This window comes from Meleagris gallopavo, chromosome 3, assembly GCF_000146605.3.
Source record: "Meleagris gallopavo isolate NT-WF06-2002-E0010 breed Aviagen turkey brand Nicholas breeding stock chromosome 3, Turkey_5.1, whole genome shotgun sequence".
Classification (NCBI taxonomy): Eukaryota; Metazoa; Chordata; class Aves; order Galliformes; family Phasianidae; genus Meleagris; species Meleagris gallopavo.
The window spans coordinates 60,760,672-60,770,312 of record NC_015013.2 but is presented as its reverse complement, the minus strand read 5'-3'; the positions used below and the strand labels follow the sequence as shown (position 1 = coordinate 60,770,312).

Genomic DNA, 9,641 nt, shown 5'->3' with positions numbered 1-9,641 from the left:
GATTATGCCAAAATGATATTGGAGAAAGGAGATTTTATTAACTCACTTAGAATGAAATCTATAACATCTATGAGCTTTCTCCCTTCCAAATGGACCAAAAGCTTCATTAGAGAACAGAAACCTTTTTTAAAGTATACATGCTAGAGTATAAAATACATTTAAATTGAAGCCTAGGGAGCAAATGATAACTATTAAATTTCTTTCTAGAAATACCTTCTTTAATTTTCTTTTCCTATTTATTTATTTATTTATTTATTTATTTATTTATTTATTTATTTATTTATATTTCCATGTTAGCGTCTTGATACAGTATCTACCTGTTTACACTTCAGGCAATTCACTCCCCTGTTTTAAGAAGCTTGAGAGGTAACCTCAGTTCACAGAGTACCCTCAGAGCCAGGCTCAGTGCTGCTGGGTGCCCTACTGGTAAGATACCTTTTCTTCTCATGCCTCTGTACAGGTCAGCAGTACCCAAATACTGCTTTGTCAGGCTTTAGAAACACTACTCTTCCTGGTGATTTTTATGTCCTTCTCATTTCAAGCACACACTTGCTTGAAAACATGCTTGACATGTTTTAATTCCAATTTTATCCCCATGTTTGCAAAGGCAGGCAACTGCCCAGTAGCTCAGCCTTGTCACATTCTCCTTGGAGGACTACACATCAGTAGGAGATGGGGCGAATAGTTTCATACAGTCCTTTGCTTGCATACTCTTTGCTTCTTGTAGGGGCATTTTGCCTACAACTGGACTCTTGTATTTTTTAGGCAGAAAAAAGGTGCACATGGGGAATGACCCCAGCTTTTCTTCCCTTTGCTTTGACACACATTCCTTCACGCCTCCCAGGACGGAACACTCTTCCCAGTCAGGATCTTCCCAGGGCCTTCTCCTACTGGAGCTGAGGAGGAATTCAGAAAGGCTTTCCTCACGCCACTCCAGTCTCAGCTGTTTGTCACTGCGATTTTTATTTTTTTTTCTGTGTATTTTCCATATAGCTATGTATTAAATTTTTATTTCAAAGACTTAGTTTGAAAATAGGTGAATAAATAATTGAGTTCTATATATGAAAGGGTATTTTGATTAAAAGCCCCAAACCTTAATTACCACGCAGAAGTTTTAACATGAGTATTTCGATCAAAGCACCGAAGCACCGTACTAGATCCAGTAAATTACAGAGGTAACCCATAAAATGAGATATAAGAGCCCTACGCTTTCAAAAAATAAAGTTGATAAATTAGGGAAAACTATATTTACAAACCAACAAAGAAAAGCAAATACCAAAAGCTTGGTTTCAGTTACTGGTGATTAAAAGTACAGCCAAATGTGTTGATCAATGCAGCGGAAATGACTGTGTGCATTAAAAAGAAAACTTTGAAAAATGCTTTATTATTATTATTTAAATTAAAAATAACCATCTTCTAATTGGCAAAAAGTGAGGTTGGGAGAAAAATATTTCAAAGCAGATACATTAAGCTTGGAAAGTCTTGGGAGATATGCCATTCATTTCACACGATTTCTCACCTTACTTAAATACTGAATTCTCAGCAAATTCAACAAAGTATCAAGATTTTGAAAATGACATGCAGTAAAGTGCAAATCTCAAATGCCTACTGTAAAAGTAATTTAATTTAGAGAATCTGATTATTCTGATAAAAATCAGCCTCCTTCAGTAGGTTAATAGTTGTTGTTTGCTACTTGAAAAATGTGATTAGTTTAGCAGAACTTGTTTTCTGTTACATCACGTAGCTCCTTTGGTTATGAGTATTCTTACATCCCCTTGCATATATTTTGCTTGTTTCTAACTGCTAGGCTCTGTACAGCTATTCGTAGCTGCTGTCATATAGTTCCCCTGCTGTCATTTCCAGGGCTTTCTTGTATAGCTTCTGAATATCCTTTCAGAAGTAAATTAAATGTCTCACCTGAGTAAGGCCTTCTGAAATGTGCCTTGTTAAAAAGTACCCTACAATTACGGTAGGAGAATACATATATTACTCGAGCTACCTGTGTTTGCTCAGACACCATCAAGTCCACATCAGATATGGAAACAGCCGTGGCCAGGCTTGCTCTGCCAGAGAAGCTTTTGGACACTCAGGCACATTAAGTTTGCTTTTACTGCTGCATTGCTGCACTATTTGAAGACAGGACTCTTGCCCTCAAAGAGTTAAATCACTTTGGAATCAGAGTTAATCCATATGCTAATCTATTTTAAATATCCCTGCATAACTACTGGTATATTTTTAGAAGAGCAGTTTGTTGTTCCAATTGCCAGTTCTTTCTGATGACACAACAAAATAGGGCAGAATATAGTTTTAATGGTTATTTTGTCCATTAGCTGTAAAAAGGAGAAAATAATAATAATAATAAAAAGCCCTCCTTGTCCAAGTATATTTTTTATTTGAATGTTTTCAGCCTGCACTCTGCAATCAGCCAATTACTGTAAGCAATGTGATGGGCCCGAGGTATCAGCACTGAGAGCATTCCTGTTGTCCCTCAGGTTAGGGATTGTTTTGCGATGATCACCCGTCCTGATTTGAAGATTGCATGACAAGACACTGTTAAAGGAAGGGCAAGGAATTCAATTTCTCGATGTCATTTTGCCTGGCCTGGTTTTGAAAATAGGTCACTGTATACTATCCGGATTTGTATATTATAACAGCACCTGCTAGCATTTCTGTAGTAAGGGTCTAACAGTATTTTCATTAAAAACCATTATTTTCAGGGGTTTATAAACTGTAACTTGATCATAGAAAGAAGCATCTATCTAAATGGCGGCACACCAGATCTCTTCTTAGGAGCGTTTTTCACACTGCAAATCATCCCAGATACGTGTTCAGCCATTTCTGCAGGAGTGAAAAATGCATACAGCTTTTCAGAGGTGGTTTGGTATCGATAATACATTCCTTCGGAAACAGCCACCACACTATGTTTATCTTTTAATTAAAATGATATCTAAGAGAGCTGTGTTTGAGTAACTGTGGGATATAAATGTTGGTGACTGGGCATGTATATTTTAATTATGCAAATCCACAGTAATAAATGCCCTTATATCATGGAAGGATTTAACAGAGTCAAAAACTGTTTCTTTGAAAGGGTTTGTAAATAAATCAGATGGATCTGAACGACAAGTTTATGTTTATGTACCTGTTTACATTGCTTTTTCACATAATGTGGAATTGTTTCTGAGGGAGTCAGCATGAATCTCTGGCCTAATATTTTAAATTGCAAATAGATTTTCACTTACGCAACTGAATCAGCACAGCTGTGCAAATGTATGCATTTAACATTGATTAAATGCTTCCACCTATACATTACGAAATGCAAACGGAAGCCCCTTACCACCAGTAAATGTAGGTTTTTGCAAAATAGCTGTCGAGAAGCATTTCATCACCTGCTATCTACTTCCTGACATGTCTTACTTTTTGTTTTTAATATGATCAGGAGCAGCCAGGCAGCAACAGAGTGAAATGAAACTTCTTCTAAGACAAAGATAATAAAATACATAAGAGTGGCACTAAAAGATTGTCTGAAGACTGCAGATGCAAGGAAATTCAGGGTTAATGCTGCGTTACTTCATTTGGAAGTCAACCCCATTGCGCCTGTTTATTGCAGGGGTCCTCCAACAGCCAGAACACAGATGCACGAGAGGAAGCCACAGAACAGTGGGCTGAGCCAAGCCTTCGGGTGGCAGAATGAAAAATTCCCAAATTTCTTGGGTTTGAGGACAGGGAGGAAGAGGAAGATGATGGTCCTGGCTGTGCTCAAGGCCGGACAGAAAAGAAAGGCGGATGAAATTCCAGGCGCAGAGCTGAATGTTGGTTAGGTGTTGAGATTCCTGGAGGTATTCTTTCTACCTACTTCTCGAAATACCCAGTGGTAAAACACAGTCCCCCATCCCCTTCAAAGCCAACAGTTTGCTCCTTAAATGTGTTTAGGCTTCATTTTAATGGAAGTGAAACATAGTCGATGGAGGCAAATTAAAACCATATAATTTTGTAATCTTAGTTTAGCTATAATTGCGGCAATAAAACAGTGGAAAGAATAATTGTGGAACATATGTTTGTGAGTGACATTATCTAGGTGACTTCCCTTTTACGGCAATGCGCTGTCCTATTTGTCTCCCCTCCCCATGCATTGGAATGACAAACCTGCGAGCCCGGAGTTAATGCTGATTGCAGCAGCTGCTTACACATGGAGTCTCCATGGCAACTGGGGACGTTGCCATGCAACCGTATTCTTTTAGGGACAGTGAAAATGCCCAAAGGCTTACTAAAAATACATGGAAGGGGGGAAAAAAATCTTAAATTTTCTTACTACTTTTAGTGGTTGGAAGGGACTGCGCTGCCGCCTGAAAGCACAGGTGCAAATAAAAGCCCAGCCCTGACCTTTCAGAAATTGCTTGCCGTCGCTTGCAACCCGGAGCTTTATTGACAAAGATGACTTTTGATTGATTGTAAAATTGGTAGCCAACACGCGGCGGCGGCCCATTGCCATTCCAGGGGGGCTGAAGGTCAGCGAGTGCCATCAATGCTGGATCGATCAGCGGAGCTGAGAAATGCCGACGTGTGCCGCCCCGGCAGCCTGCAGCGGGCTGTGCCACGGAGCGAGCCGTCCTACCCGCAGCGTGACATCACAGTGCGCGGCTCAGCTGTTTCTGCAGTTTTCTATAAATAGCGAGATAAAAAATTGAAGGCTGCTTTTGGAGAATTTAACCAGCCAATCTTCTGTTCGTCAGCAGACGAGACAGGCTGCTATTTTTTTTTCTTTCACTCTACTAATACTGCGCTGCAAATTTTTCCTCCTAGTATTCAGAGCTTGACCCTATATAACCAAGAGCTGTGAATGTCATACATGGCTGCATTTGGGATTGTTCTGGGATGGGTGTTCAATTCGTCACCCATTGCTTCTCTAACTCTATCCTAATGGATGAAGGGAAGAGAACGGGTCGGAACCACCGGGCACAGTATACTTCCTGGCATTGTGCAGCTATGGGATGTTTGCTGAGCTCAGCATCACCTTGAGCTGCAGGAATCCCCACGTGCCCACTGGTGCTCACCGTATTAAACGCCATTCACCTCAGTCACAGCTTCATGAACGCTCTTGTTGGCTGCAATAGTGGAGACAAAGTGTTTGAAGGGAGCAATTAGAAAAGCAAACAAAAGGTCTGCTAATAAGCGTGCTTCCTATTTTTCCTTGATTCCAATTTCCCCACTCTATTTCTTAATTAATCCTCCAAGATAGCTGATGAAATAAAAACATAATCTGCCTGCTCTGTAAATAACCTCTTGCTTGATAGTATTTCTTTGTGGAAATAGAAGCATTACAAATCTGCAAATAACAGAACAAAGTCTTGGAACCATGAGGATAAAATATGCATCTGCAAGTTTTATTGTATTTTGGAAACCAGGGCAATTATTTTTGAAAAGTAAATGGGAAAAAAAGCCAAACTTGTAAACACAAAAAATACCATCAGGTCCAGGTGGTAAAAACTGTGTGCTCTGCTGACACCATCCATAGCTGGCCACTGTAGTGAACTCGTGTTGCTTACTGCTCCTTTGCTGTCAAAGGCCTTGATGTCCCTGAGTTGCATTCACAGAGCAAAAAAGTGGGTGTCAGAGAAGGGAACAGTTTTGAGTAGCACCTGAGAACCCCCGAACACTCCCCTTCTAGGCAAAATCCTGGGCTCAGCATCATGAGAAGTCAAGCTGAAACAGTCCTGTCCCCATCCTCATTGATTTCAATAGGAAGTTGAAACTGCCTGGCAACAGGAAAGATGAAAGTACTTGCTTTTTTGAGAAGTTAATGGAGCTAGGAATAGAAACCATGCTGTTCCTTGAAGGCAGGGGAGAAGAGACCATCAGGTTTTCTATGCCTGATGCAATACTGGTTGTAGTGCAGGGGGTATTGCAAGGAGAGACACCACAGCCTGTGCCATACAAGGGACTAGTACAGGGAATGATGACAGCTCAAGCTGGCCTCAAAAATGCATCCTTCCCTTAGCCTGTAAAGTGGGAAGGAATTGCAAAATGTGTGTAAAATTATTGGTGTATGGGATTTGAAACTATGTTTGCTCTCTGCAGAACACAAGTTTTTAAGCACGTACCTTCCATGGTAAAATAAAGCACACATAATTGGGATTTTTGGTACTAGTCAAGCCAGTGCTCTTCCTATTAAAAATCACCAGTTTTGTAAAGGCAGAATAAAGAGGGTTGAAAATAAATAAGACCTTCCCATATTCCTAAGTTCAGCATCATCTTGCCTTATTAGTCAACAAAACCGGCATGCACGGAGTACTGAAAAGCTACACAACTGCTTTTATTATCTTTGCCTGATCTCATGCTGAACCCCTTCTGGGGACAACGGTCTTGACTTTGCTTTCTGTGGCCTTTTCAAAATCTCGTATTGAAAATATGAGTGGATTAGCCAAATTTGTGAATTACAGGCCTGTTCACTAAATTAACAGGTGCTTGCTTGCTAATTTTAATGGAAACATGAACAAAATGGATTCTGTCCCAGCAAAGCTCTGTTTAACTTCAGCTCAGAGTGAAATCTTTTCCTGTCATTTTTATTGTCTTTTTATTTCTCTTTGTCAATGGACAAATGAGAAACTTTACTTTTTCTGAATCCTTTCCCAAGAAATGGAAGAGGAGTCTTATCATTTTTTTCTGAGCTCACAAACATCATGTCTTCTCAGTCCACTGCTGGAAGGAGTTAAAAATTACTTTTACTAGGGGTAAATCTTGGCTGAGTGTGCACTGGTGTGATCAAACCTGGTATTTGATTGTGGGAGAGAGGAGTGCCCTAGAGAACTGTCCCCTGACTACTCTGAACCCTGAAGGGTGTAAGAAATCTGAAAACAATTCTGGGCACCACCAGGACAAGACAAGAAGCAATAGCCCTGTAAGGCAGAGCATGTTCTAAAACATTAAATGACAGCATTTGAAAGGACAAGGACGTTCCTTATGTTGCTACTAACCTTCTCCTTGACTTAATTATTTCAGATATTTATCTCTAGTCAGTGTGGTTTTCCCTTACCACTCTAGTAACCAGACTTTCAGAATTTTTTCAGTGTTAGAGACCTACTGGATAGGAACAGAAAGTGCATGTCTGTGCTCAGACACATGCAGGGATATCAGCAAATGTGATGTTTTACAGGGCTGTTTGCTAGTGAAACTGGGAAGTCACATCGATATTGAATATTTCTTTAGTATCTTAAAAATAAAAGCCATTGCCTGTCTTAGGCTGAATATATGTATTTTTTGAATGAGATGAAGCCTTTCATAAAAAATTCTTTTTTATCATTTTGTCTGTTTGTGTCAAAATATCTCAGGGCACAAAGTCCAGTGGAAAGCCAACCGAACCAAACCAAACCAAAAAACAAACAAAAACAAACAAACAAACAAAACAAAACAAAAACCCCACCACCACCACCAACAAAAATACAACTTTGTAAGCTCTTACATGACAGTGAATCATTAAATCTCATGAGTAATGTAGGGAAGAGCTGGATCATGCCTAGATTGCTCTTTACCCAGGATGCACTGTTGCCTGCAAGATTCTGAATAAAGACACACACCTGCTAGTGAGCTGATAACACTCTGGGGTCATTTCATTGAAGAAACTGTCAGCCAGGAGGTATTTAAATAAAGCCACAGATGAATTCATGACCTGCACTGCTGAGACTAAAAAAAGGTGTTAAAGCAGAAAGAGAATGCAGATAAATGCACATTCCTTTGTATTGCAACAAAACTTCCACATGTAAATCAACTGAATGGGAGAGAATGGGAAAGGAATGTGCTGCTCCTGTACAGTAGCATGAAGGGAGATGGTTCAGCTGCACATCTGGCTGCCAGCCAAGGCAGTCGTGTGCCATGCTTGTTTGCCTACTAGTGCTGCTTAGATTGGCAAATGCCCATGCAGTTTGAAGAGGGCAGGCACATGACTGGATGCCTGCCAGGAAGTGTGTGGGACTGATGCCACTGCTGGACGCCATAGCCTGGTAGGAATGAGGAATACAAAGGCATTCAATAATCTGAATGTCCCTTTGCTTCAAGAGAGCGGTGCCAGGCAGCATTTAATGAGAGATTGCTTTGTTACAAAGTCCTCGACATCAAGTGGGCTGGTGAGCTCATTAACCTGACTGCAGCAAATAAAAAAGGCACACTCAGAAGACTCCCATGATAGCATACTCAATAGTGTAAGAGTCCTTTTGCTTCCTTTATGGTGATCCATTAGCAAGCAGCAGTGTAAACACCATAAAGCAAGCCAGTTTTCTGATTGTTCAACTAAAGTCTGTTTTCCCTTAGGGATTATACCACCAGTTGATGTAGATCACCCCCTCCCCCAGCTCCTCCACATTATCATCTATTACGTAATGGCCTTCTATGCAATAAGGGATTTTCCCATATTTCTCAAGAGCTCAACCACAACTAAGGAAACTACTGGCAATTCACCTTTTCAGCAGAAGAGAAGCAAAAATGTAGGGTACATCAGGAAAAAAAACCAACACAAAGTGATCCCAAGGAGAATGGAAAATATGATGATACCTATGTTTATACAAGTTCAGTTAGAACTTATGAAAATGGTATGTATCTTTTCTGTGTTGTCTGTGTTCCTGTTTACACAGGGCTTTATATCTGTGGGAGAGGCAGCCCACCTTGCTTACGCAATACGGTTTCCTATGTGTTTCAGCAAATTTTGCCCTCAGGAAAATGAAATATAAAGTAGTACTTACAGAGCAAGTACCTACTGCATCTCCATTTGAAGCATAGCCTTTTGCTGATTTACTAATCAAAGGCAGAAGAGAGAAAAAGCAAATCCCCGAAGAATTCCCCTTTTAAAAACAAAGAGGAAAAATCGTTGTTGCAGTTATTCCATTTAAACGATCTGAGTTACACTGCTGAAAACAGTTTTTCAACACCTATATAATTCCCAGGAACTGCAGAGAACTATTGCTTTCTCATAAGCACTCAGAAATCAGAACTAGAAAAATTGCTAAAAAAAAGGTAAATGAATTATTCTTTCTTATTCTTTTTTTTTTCTTTTTCTTTGTGGCAGGTAGGTGATCAGTACACATATAGTAATAATTTTTGATTACTCGATTGCTCAGTCAAGATCTGATTACTGTGGTATCTATCTGTCACAAAACAAAACTAAAAATCCCATTAGGCACTAATTAATACTCTTTTCAGGAAAATTATGTACTAGTTACAGATTTAAAATGCATTCTGTTCTCAGTAATAAGATTGTTTTTAATTCTTTAACAAATGGCAGAACTCTTTAATGATCTTTAAGGTGCTGCCTCCAATCAGATCCCATTATAGGATCAATTTAAAGTCCCCAAGCTGTAGTTACAGCACCACTGTTAGTATGTGAAACTATGAAAAAATACCGAAGGCAATAATTAGGCTACCTCTTCCTACCTTTTTGCTACTTCAGAACAAAAATGTTAGCCTGAACTGTGTTTTGTCTGCAATGCTTAGACTGTGCTTCACATTTTGTAATTAAAAGCCATTTTGTTCTCTGATTTCACACGTTTGTTCCCACTCTTTCAGTCAACAAGATGCTATTTAACAGAGGCAAAAAATCTACAGGACTTTGCTGTGATAGATCAGACACAGCTTCTTCCAATGCCTTTAGAGACTTT

At 39.7% G+C, this 9,641-nt stretch overlaps 1 long non-coding RNA gene across 1 annotated transcript; it reads right to left on the bottom strand.

Moving 5' to 3' along the window:
• Positions 1-5,380: 5,380 nt before the first annotated feature.
• LOC109367017 lies at positions 5,381-8,843 on the bottom strand. Its single transcript, XR_004159390.1, has 3 exons — positions 8,730-8,843; positions 7,572-7,677; positions 5,381-5,574 (listed from the first exon to the last, which is right to left on the bottom strand). It is a non-coding gene; the product is annotated as an uncharacterized LOC109367017 (long non-coding RNA).
• Between the last annotated feature and the right edge of the window lie 798 nt (positions 8,844-9,641).